Raw genomic sequence first — 11,873 nt, 5'->3', positions numbered from 1 at the left:
AGGACAATCTGACTTTAATAAAAAAAAATGGAAAGAATGAATACATTTAGTAAGACAAGATAGAGTTCTTTATGGATGCATATTTCCGGGCTTCCAAGGGCCACATATAAGGATGTGGCGAACCAAATCTGGCCCACAGGCCTTGAGTTTGACACCTAGTGGTTAGAGCAGGGGTGGGCATTACGTTGATCGCGATCGACTGTGTCGATCTCGGAGGGTGTGTCAGTCGATTTCAAGCCAGGCATTAAAAAATAGACATAAAAATGAGCAATCATCAATCATACCAAGACTTCACTTTCGTCAGTTGTTTGACATTCTCGGCACCCGAGGATCTTGTGAGATGACGCTGGCTGCTGCGAGCTCATATTTAAGAAAAAAATCACTAACAGGGCGGACGCAGAGAAACACATTTTATTTCTAGAGACTCCGTACCTACTGTCAAAACTCTAAAGAGCGACTGCACACTTCCTGTCTTCACCATAAAAGACCTGTTTCATCCTGCCTGTGCTAACAAAATAAGAGTCTCAGAAAGCTAGCAAGCTACGGAGTTTGATGCCAATGTATTTCTCCCCCGCCCACAGCGACCGCTTTCTCACTTGCTTGCCCACCCGCACACTCACTGACGTCACTCACCTGCTGCCAGACATTAAAGGGCCACACACATATGCTACTCTCATAACAAAGTGTTTAAAAAGGAGTATGCAAGTTGGACAAATGAGATGCCAAATCCAACCACTTTCATGTGGTATTGGACAGAAAGGAGGACTTTTTTTTTCCTCCATTTGAAAATGCGGACGTTATCATTACTGTCTAATTCCAATCAATGCAAGTCATCAGAATCAGGTAATACACCAACTTATATTCTTGTCTTCATGAAAGAAAGGAATCTATGTGTGTTAAACATGCTTGTATTATCATTAAACACCATTAACTTGTTAACAAAAATGTCTCTTTCATAAATAAATAAATTATAAATAGGAATGAGGTAGATCTCCTCGACTTGGTCAATTGAAAAGTAGCTCACCTGCAGAAAAAGTGTGAGCGCCCCTGGGTTAGAGTGTCTGCCCTGAGATCGGTAGGTTGTGAGTTCAAACCAAAGACTATAAAATTGGGACCCATTACCTCCCTGCTTGGCACTCAGCATCAAGGGTTGGAATTGGGGACTAAATCACCAAAAATTATTCCAGGGCGCGGCCACCGCTGCTGCTCACTGCTCCCCTCACCTCCCAAGGGGTGATCAAGAGTGATGGGTCAAATGCAGAGAATATTTTCACCACACCTAGTGTGTGTGTGACAATACTTTAACTTTGTTGTGTGTGTGGTCAAATGCATAATTTTGTCAAACTGTGAAAAAAAGAAATAAACATTATGTCAAAAACATGAGGAGCTGTAGCTGGGGGAGTGCACAGTGCATGTGGTAAGCAGCATCAATCACAGGGTAGCTTGGCAATGTCATTGTCAGGTGTGTTCATATAAACGAGGGTCTAATAAAATGTATTACTGACGTGGAAGCTATAATTTCCGAAGTCACTTTAATAACATTCAACTTTGTAACAGTAGAATAAGAGCTCAAAAACAAACAACACACTTTGGGGCTTCTCAAGACTGCAAGTCAAAGTATTTAGTGCAGGGGTAGGGAACCTGTGGCTCGCGTGCCTGATCCGGCTCTTTTGTTGACTGCATCTGGCTCCCGGATAAATCTGAGCTGACACTGCTTAACACAATAAGTAATGAATCATTCCGCTTGTACTCAAAGTGGTAAAAAGAACGTTCAAAATATAAAACATGCGCATGCATTTGAATCCATCCATCCTTTTTTCTACCGCACTTGTTCGAGAAGTTGCATTAAGGGTAAGAAGTGTTTTAATTTATTATTGGGGGTTCTTCAGACCACCAAGCACCGACATGAAAGCCTGTTTGAGGGTTACGATATTTTTTTCATTTTTCAATAAGTCTCTCAGTTTCTTTCCAGCAATTGTCTGTTTTTCTTTCGTTCTCGCTAGCACTCTGGCTCCAGCCCCAACCCCGTCTCTCCTCCTGGCTGCTGCTTATAAACAGAGCGACAGGTGATTAGATAACAAGGCCCAGGTGGGCTATCTACGCACCTGTCGCTGATTTCGAGGCCGGTCCTGGCAACACCCCGCTTCGCTGCAGGCCCGCAGGCCCCGCCCCTCCACAGTTAGCTTCAGAATACCAATGTTTGTACTCTAGAAATGTTGGTTTTACTTAAAAATGCACGCGTTTAGTTGTGTTCAGTGTTAAAAAAAAATATTATATGGCTCTTACGGAAATACATTTTAAAATATTTGGCTTCTTGGCTCTCTCAGCCAAAAAGGTTCCGGACCCCTGATTTAGTAAGTTTATAATTGTATTATTTAGAAAGATAATTGTAGAAGTCTTGTGTTGTGGGGTTCTTTTTGGACCGATAGAGCACAGCCAGGCTGGTGGCCAAGTTTACAAAGTCTTTTATTTTTCCAGCAAAACTGTCTTTCTCTCTTTCAACGTCTTATCTTCTCGCTCGTGTGCTTTTCAGCCCAGCCGTCTTTCCCCGTTCTGGCTTTTCAGCCCCCCTCTGCGGTCACCAACTATGCTGCTAAAAAGACAGGTGATTAGATAACTCGTTCCAGCTGAGGTATCCACACACCTGTCATCCGCTTCCAGCATGCCCTGCCTTCCACAATATTCGTATAATTCAACTTATATTGTTTATTATAATACAGACGGATTTGGGGCTTTTGTTGGTTTAAAAATACATGAGCAGAGGACTTTGAACAAACAATATCTGTCATGACTTGTGTTTAGGTACTATTTCTTATCCAGCACTCTTATTTGTGTTTCTACTTCTTATTTGCCACCCCTTCTCCCCCTCATTTGAGCGCCACCTCCCTCACCTGTCCTTGATTAGCAATCTGGAGACACACCTGTCCCTGATTGCCAGTCTAAAAGCTTCTTAAACCAGTCCATCCATCCATCCATCCAATTCCTACCGCTTATTCCCTTTTGGGGGTCGCGGGGGGGCGCTGGCGCCTATCTCAGCTACAATCGGGCGGAAGGCGGTGTGCACCCTGGACAAGTCGCCCCCTCATCGCAGGGCCAACACAGATAGACAACATTCACACTCACATTCACACACTAGGGCCAATTTAGTGTTGCCAATCAACCAATCCCCAGGTGCATGTCTTTGGAGGTGGGAGGACGCCAATGTACCCGGAGGGAACCCACGCAGTCACGGGGAGAACATGCAAAGTCCACACAGAAAGATCCTGAGCCCGGGATTGAACCCTGACTACTCAAGACCTTCGTATTGTGAGGCAGACGCACTAACCCCTGTTCCACCGTGATGCCCGTCAAAGTATTTAGTAAGTATTATATTATTTAGAAAGACAATATTTGTATAACTCAACTTATATTGTTTATTATAATACAGACGGATTTGGGGATTTTGTTGGTTCAAAAATACATGAGCAGAGGCCCTTGAACAAACAATATCTGTCATGACTTTTGTTTTATAGGTACTATTTCTTATCCAGCACCCTAATTTGTGTTTCCATCCATTTCCTACCGCTTATTCCCTTCATAGTAGCGGGGGGGCGCTGGAGCATAGCTCAGCTACAATCGGGTGAAAGGCGGGGTACACCCTGGACAAGTCGCCAGGTTCACACTCACATTCACACACTAGGGCCAATTTAGTTTTGCCAATCAACCTATCCCCAGGTGCATGTCTTTGGAGGTAGGAGGAAGCCGGAGTACCCGGAGGGAACCCACGCAGTCATGGGGAGAACATGCAAACTCCACACAGAAAGATCCCGAGCCCGGGTCTGAACCCAGGACTGCTCAGGCCATTCGTATTGTGAGGCAGACGCACTAACCCCTGTTCCACTGTGTTGCCCCTTATTTGTGTTTCTACTTCTTATTTGCCACCTCTTTTCCCCCTCATCTAAGCGCCGCCTTCCTCACCTGTCCTTGATTAGCAATCTGGAGACACACCTGTCCCTGGTTGCCAGTCCAAAAGCCTCTTAAACCAGTCTTGTCTGTAAAATTAAAAAAAAAAAAAAAAAAAAAAACTGAGTTAGTGCATGGAAATGTAGTGACTGTGGCAAATGGGAAACCGTGAAACAGTCTCTAGAGGCAGGTGACACTGTTATATAAAGCCTCCTGATTAGTGATCAGAGGCGGGTGAATCCACTGATCACGAGTCAACAGCAGGTGAGGAAAACAGTGCTCATAAACTGCGAGGCAAACCATATTTCTTATCTAAAAGTTTTAGTTTTTTTCTAAAAACACATTAAAATGTTGCTGTTTTGTGGATTCAAGCATAGATGAAATGAATTTTAATGGGTGGAGCAGCTTTATGAAACAAGCGTCCAGAGTTTTGACTTTGCAATGTGCTCTTTGGGTTGAGATATCACTTTATGGGAAATTGTGCAAATGTAACTACGTGAACACTAATGCGGAGTCTTAAACGTGTCAAAATACCAAATATCATAGGTGACAAACTCAAGGCCCGTGTCAAAGTACTCAATATTTTCTCACTAAATGTGATTGATTTTTTTTCATTTTGACAGAAAAAATATATGCACTGCTTGAAATTGCCTACCTTTTAAACTTTAGTATCTAATATTGCAACAAATATTACAGTATATTATCATACTTTCCAAATATGTTTTTTTGTATATACAAATACTTAACTTTACAGCAAACTACCCATCAATTTAATAAAAATGACAATAAATTTTCTGCCAGGGTGTATCCCGCCTTCCGCCCAAATGCAGCTGAGATAGGCTCCAGCGACAAGCGGTAGAAAATGGATGGATGGACAATAAATTCTGCGTTGTTCTTTACAGTATTACTGTAAATTGAAAATAACTACGGTTTTTTGTGTTAAAATTGTGTTGAGCGGGCTGGGCTGCCAGTTTTTTTGACTGTACAATCTAGGGTTGTTGTTTTTAACGGTGTATTACTGTAAATGGAAAGACGGTACATTTGTTTTTACGGTAGAAAAAGTTGCAGTTAAGTTGTCAGAATCAAAACAGAACTTGTACTATTTTTCCATTAACAATCTGATGTTGTAAAAACCAATGTAAATTTAACACAAAAATTTTGGCAACTAAGTTGCCAACTTTTTCCGTAGCCCCCACAAAAAAAAAAACAGAACAGTGGTACTGTTTTTCCATTTACCTTAAAATGTTGTAAAAAAAAAAAAACACTATTTTAAAGGAATATTTTGTAAATGTCAAATTTTTACTGTAACGTCGACAGTTTACTTAAAAAATGTATATAATTAATATCAAAACCTAGAAGCAAATTCATACATTATTCACTGTTACAAACTGCCCTCTGATGGCAGCCATAATCGCGATGTTGCCCTTGATAAAAAACAGTTTGACATCCTTACCATATGGTCTGTGCTTTGTATATTTTACATTTAAAGACTCCCAGCAATAAAGTGTCAATAAAGTCATTAATATTTTCTCACAAAATATAATTGATTTTTTTCATTGTGACAGAAAAAAAGATATGTACTCCTTGAAATTGCATGCCTTTTAAACTTTAATAGTATCCAATATCGCAACAAATATTACAGTATATTATCATACTTCCCAAACATGTTTTTGTTTAAACAAAAATAAATAAAAATACTTAACTTTACAGCAAACTACCCATTAAATTAATAAAAATGACGATACATTTTGCGTTTTTCTTTACAGCATATTAATGTAAATTGAAAAAAACTACTACTGTTTTTTGTGTTAAAATTCTGTTGAGTGGGCTGCCAGTTTTTGACTGTACGATATAGGGTTGTTGTTTTTAACGGTGTATTACTGTAAATGGAAAGACGGTACATTTGTTTTTACGGGAGAAAAACTTGCAGTTAAGTTGTCAGAATCAAAACAGAACTTGTACTATTTTTCCATTAACAATCTGATGTTGTAAAAACCAATGTAAATTTAACACGAAAATTTTGGCAACTAAGTTGCCAGCTTTTTCCGTAACCCCCACAATAAAATGTAATGTTTTTCCATTTACCTTAAAATGTTGTAAAAAATATAAAAAAAACACTTACAGAAATATTTTGTAAATGTAAAATTTGTACTGTAAAATTGACAGTCTACATAATTAATAATGAAATCCAGAAGCAAATTCATACATTATTCACTGTTACAAACGGCCCTCTGATGGCAGCCATAATGGCGATGTTGCCCTTGATAAAAAACAGTTTGACATCCTTACCATAAGGTGTGTGCTTGGTATATTTTACATTTAAAGACTCCCAGCAATAAAATGTCAATAAAGTAATTAATATTTTCTCACAAAATATAATTGATTGTTTTCATTGTGACAGAAAAAAATATATGTACTGCTTGAAATTACATGCCTTTTAAACTTTATTAGTATCCAATATCGCAACTAATATTATCATACTTTCCAAACATGTTTTTGTCTAAATAAAAAAAACAACAACAACAAAAAAAAAACTAATACTGTTTTTTTGCGTTAAAATTCTGTTGACTGGGCTGCCAGTTTTTGACTGTAAAATCTTCGGTTGTTGTTTTTAATGGTGTATCACTGTCAATAATTAAAAAAAAGAACTTGCACTGTTTTTCCATTAACAATCTAATATTGTAAAAACTAATGTAAATTTAACACACAAATTCTGGAAACTAATCTGCCAGCTTTTTCCGTAACCCCCCACAAAAAAAGCGGTCCTGTTTTTCCATTGACCGTAAAATGTAAAAAAAACAACACAATATTTATAGTATTATTTTTAAAATGTAAAGTTTTTACTGAAAAATTGACAGTCTACTTAAAACAGTTTATAAAATTAATAATACAATCTAGTGGAAAATTCATACGTTATGTACTGTTAACATGCGGCCCTCAATGAAAACTAGTGTCCGAGTTAGTTTGTGAGGAACCTCAAGATGCAGAGAAGGAGGAAGACATTTTGCAGGTAAACATGATTTAATCTTTAAATACTAAAACAAGAACAAAACCAAAAGGGAACAAACAAAAAGAGCGCACGAGGCGGATAACATTGATAACATGAACAAACAAACTTGGAAGAAGGGAACAAAAGACAGTAAGCTACAAATACTAAAACAAGAACAAAACCAAAAGGGAACAAACACAAAGTGCGTACGAGGCGGATAACAAACTCGGCTATGAACAAACAAACTTGGATGCAGGGAACAAAAGACAGTAAGCTACCAAATATAGCTTACCGCAACACTGCATTGACATAACAGGTAGCAACGACAGGTATTAGCGTCAATAATCCAGCCCAGACTGAATGGGAAGACAGGTCTAAATAAGAGCGGGCTGATTGACACCAGGTGTGGCCAGGTGCCAATCAGCCGCAACTGAGGGGAAGCAGCACTCAGGGGGAAAGACAGGAAACAGACAAAATAAGAGCGCTGACAGGAAATACTACACACACAGAGGGAACAAACAAAACACAAACAAACTGTCAGGGACCAGTATGACATCCCTGCTATATATGCTAATTGTGCTCTTTGCTTTGTACCTTTAAAGGGGAACATTATCACCAAACCTATGTAAGCGTCAATATATACCTTGATGTTGCAGAAAAAAGACCATGTATTTTTTTAACCGATTTCCGAACTCTAAATGGGTGAATTTTGGCAAATTAACGCCTTTCTGTTTATCGCTCTTTTAGCGATGACGTCAGAACGTGACATCACCGAGGTAACACACCCGCCATATTCATTTTCACATTACAAACACCAAGTCTCAGCTCTTTTATTTTCCGTTTTTTCGACTATTATTTGGAACCTTGGAGACATCATGCCTGGTGGGTGTGTTGTCGGAGGGTGTAACAACACTAACAGGGAGGGATTCAAGTTGCACCACTGGCAAGAAATCTGCCGCCAGACCCCCATTGAATGTACCAGAGTGTCTTCACATTTGACCGGCGATGCTAAGACAGACATGGCACAGAGATGTATGGATAACCTGCAGATGCATTTGCAACCATTAAGTCAACGAAATCACAAAAGTGAGTTTTGATGGAAGTTGTTGACTTATGTGCTAATCAGACATGTTTGGTCACGGCATGACTGCCAGCTAATCGATGCTAACATGCTACGCTAATCGATGCTAACATACTATTTACGCTATCTGTATGTACATTTGAAACTAGATACCCACATTTAATGCGAAACAAACACTTACCAATCGACGGATTTAAGTTGCTCCAGTGTCACAAGATGTGAAAGTCCTGATCGTTTGGTCCGCACATTTTACTGGCGATGCTAATAAGGCAGCTATGCTATGGGCCACTTCATTAGGTACACGCACACTATGGCCGAATAGCGTCAAAAGCTATTCGCTCAATAGCTTCAATTTCTTCTTCAATTTCGTTTTCGCTATCTGCCTCCATACTCCGACCATCTGTTTCAATACATGCGTAATCTGTTGAATCGCTTAAGCCGCTGAAATCCGAGTCTGAATCCGTGCTAATGTCGCTATATGTTGCTGTGGTAACCGCCATGTTGTTTGTATTGGCAGCCCTGTATGACGTCACAGGGAAATGGATAGTGGTTTCGAAGATAGCGAAAATAAGGCACTTTAAAGCTTTATTTAGGGATATTCCGGGACCGGTAAAATTTGGAAAAAAAATCAAAAAATACAACAAGCCACTGGGAACTGATTTTTATCGTTTTTAACCCTTTTGAAATCGTGATAATGTTCCCCTTTAAAGACTCCTGCCTCTGAATATCCTTTCAAATCTAATTATTAACATTTCATCCCATGCATGTATATTTTATTTCACTTTCTATCAACTTTAATAGAAAACCTCTACTCATGTGCCCTACTTTGTCAGGTTGCATGATCTAGCGCTAGCTCAACTTGTCCCAATCCAACAGGGATAGTTGGCTCCAAATCAAGGTCAGTTTGAGAGACAATGCCCCATTCAAGTAAGGGGGTTCAGTCTCTCTGGGGGAACTGAGATTTACTTCACTGCTGGTGCAGGAAACAACACACGTAGGGAGAAGTTTCAAACAGCGGTCTTTCTCTTTGATCGCGGCAAACACACCATATGAAATAAGTTCGCTAAAACCTGGCAGTGCTATAAAGATATCGTAAATTATTGTGATTTGACTTTTCATCTGGTTCATTTAGATCCCTATCGGGGTTGTAAAACAATGAACAGCAACTATGCAGAGGAAGTCAGGCATCCACTCACTTCCATAAATCCCCCCCGTTCGCTCAAGCGCCAACTCTTTATTGACTGAAGTTAACGATGCAATTATCTCCTTTCATTGAAACATTTTCTGCACCACGGTCATGCGGACTGTGCCAGACCTGCAGTGCCAGGAGGTCAAAGCTGACACTTTATTCACTCGGACATCGGGTTATCAAAAGCAAAAGCTGGGCCTGGAAGGACTTCACCACAGGGTTTAGGGTTGAATAAAAAATACACTATATTGCCAAAAGTATTTGGCCACACATCCAAATGATCAGAATCAGGTGTCCTAAGGCATGGAGACTGTGTCTACAAACATTTGTGAAAGACTAGGCCGCTCTCAGGAGCTCAGTGGAGACACGTTCTCTGGAGTGATGAATCAGGCTTTTCAATCCGATGAGCCAGTTTGGGTTTGGGGGTTTTGTGCCGACTGTGAAATTTGGTGGAGGATGAATTATGGTGTGGGGTTGTTTTTCAACAGTTGGGCTTGGCCCCTTAGTTCCAGTGAAAGGAACTTTGAATGCTCCAGGATACCAAAACATTTTGGACTATTCCATGCTCCCAAACTTGTGAGAACAGTTTGGAGAGGGCCCCTTCTTCTTCCAACATGACTGTGCACCAGTGCACAAAGCAAGATCCTAAAAGACATGGATGACAGAGCCTGGTGTGGATGAACTTGACTGGCTTGCGCGGAGTCCTGACACCTTTTGGGATGAATTAGAACGGAGACTGAGAGCCAGGCCTTCTCCACCTCACCAGTGCGCTTTTGGAAGAATGTTGTAAAATGTCTATAAACACACTCCGCAACCTTGTGGACAGCCTTCCCAGAAGAGTTGAAGCTGTAATAGCTGCAAAAAAGTCATATTGAACCCTATGGGCTAGGAATGGGATGTGAGTCAAGGTAGGCGGCCAAATAATTTTTGGCATTATAGTGTATATATATATATATATATATATATATATATATATATATACACATATATATATATATATATATATATATATATCCATCCATCCATCCATTTTCTACCGCTTATTCCCTTTTGGGGTCGCGGGGGTCGCTGGCGCCTATCTCAGCTACAATCGGGCGGAAGGCATTTTACACCCTGGACAAGTCGCCACCTCATCGCAGGGCCAACACAGATAGACAGACAACATTCACACTCACATTCACACACTAGGGCCAATTTAGTGTTGCCAATCAACCTATCCCCAGGTGCATGTCTTTGGAAGTGGGAGGAAGCCGGAGTACCCGGAGGGAACCCACGCAGTCAAGGAGAGAACATGCCAACTCCACACAGAAAGATCCCGAGCCCGGGATTGAACTCAGGACTACTCAGGACCTTCGTAATGTGAGGCACATGCACCAACCCCTGTACCACCGTGCTTACCCAATTGCAACATGTCATGCATTAAAAGATTACAGTTGGTACAAAATGCGGCTGCTAGACTTTTGACAAGAACAAGAAAGTTTGATCACATTACGCCTGTACTGTATATACCTTTATATACATATATACATACATATATACCTATACTGTATATACCTTTATATACATATATACATACATATACACCTATACTGTATATACCTTTATATACATACATATACACCTATACTGGCTCACCTGCACTGGCTTCCTGTGCACTTAAGATGTGACTTTAAGGTTTTACTACTTAGGTATAAAATACTACACGGTCTAGCTCCATCCTATCTTGCCGATTGTATTGTACCATATGTCCCGGCAAGAAATCTGCCTTCAAAGGACTCCGGCTTATTAGTGATTCCCAAAGCCCAAAAAAAGTCTGCGGGCTATAGAGCGTTTTCCGTTCGGGCTCCAGTACTCTGGAATGCCCTCCCGGTAACAGTTCGAGATGCCACCTCAGTAGAAGCATTTAAGTCTCACCTTAAAACTCATTTGTATACTCTAGCCTTTAAATAGACTCCCTTTTTAGACCAGTTGATCTGCCGCTTCTTTTCTTTTTCTTCTATGTCCCACTCTCCCCTGTGGAGGGGGTCCGGTCCGATCCGGTGGCCATGTACTGCTCGCCTTTGTATCGGCTGGGGACATCTCTGCGCTGCTGAGCCGCCTCCGCTTGGGATGGTTTCCTGCTGGCTCCGCTGTGAACGGGACTCTCGCTGCTGTGTTGGGTCCGCTTTGGACTGGACTCTCGCGACTGTGTTGTATCCATTATGGATTGAACTTTCACAGTATCATGTTAGACCCGCTCGACATCCATTGCTTTCCTCCTCTCCAAGGTTCTCATAGTCATCATTGTCACCGACGTCCCACTGGGTGTGAGTTTTCCTTGCCCTTATGTGGGCCTACCGAGGATGTCGTAGTGGTTTGTGCAGCCCTTTGAGACACTAGTGATTTAGGGCTATATAAGTAAACATTGATTGATTGATGTCTTGTAATCATGTTCTGTTTGTTTCTGACTCCATTAGTTCCGGTTTTTGCGCACCCTGGTTTGTTTTAGTTTCCATGACAACTCTATTAGTTTCACCTGCCTCATTTGTTTGAACTCACACACCTGTTGTTAATCATGTCACTATTTAAGCCTGTCATTTTCTGGGGGCTTCACGGTGGCAGAGGGGTTAGTGCGTCTGCCTCACAATACGAAGGTCCTGCAGTCCTGGGTTCAAATCCAGGCTCGGGATCTT

At 40.8% G+C, this 11,873-nt stretch overlaps 1 protein-coding gene across 1 annotated transcript in view; it reads left to right on the top strand.

Annotated features, from left to right (window-relative positions):
* The first annotated feature begins 4,059 nt into the window (after positions 1 to 4,059).
* The window catches only part of cep76 (centrosomal protein 76), a 180,896-nt gene continuing 173,082 nt past the window's right edge, over positions 4,060 to 11,873 (top strand). Inside the window, exon 1 of the mRNA XM_061916566.1 lies at positions 4,060 to 4,206. The gene's annotated coding sequence lies outside the window, so the exon portion shown is untranslated. The remainder of the gene's footprint in view (positions 4,207 to 11,873) is intronic.

This window comes from Nerophis ophidion, linkage group LG11, assembly GCF_033978795.1.
Source record: "Nerophis ophidion isolate RoL-2023_Sa linkage group LG11, RoL_Noph_v1.0, whole genome shotgun sequence".
Lineage (NCBI taxonomy): Eukaryota > Metazoa > Chordata > Actinopteri > Syngnathiformes > Syngnathidae > Nerophis > Nerophis ophidion.
This window is presented reverse-complemented; position numbering and strand designations above follow the sequence as displayed.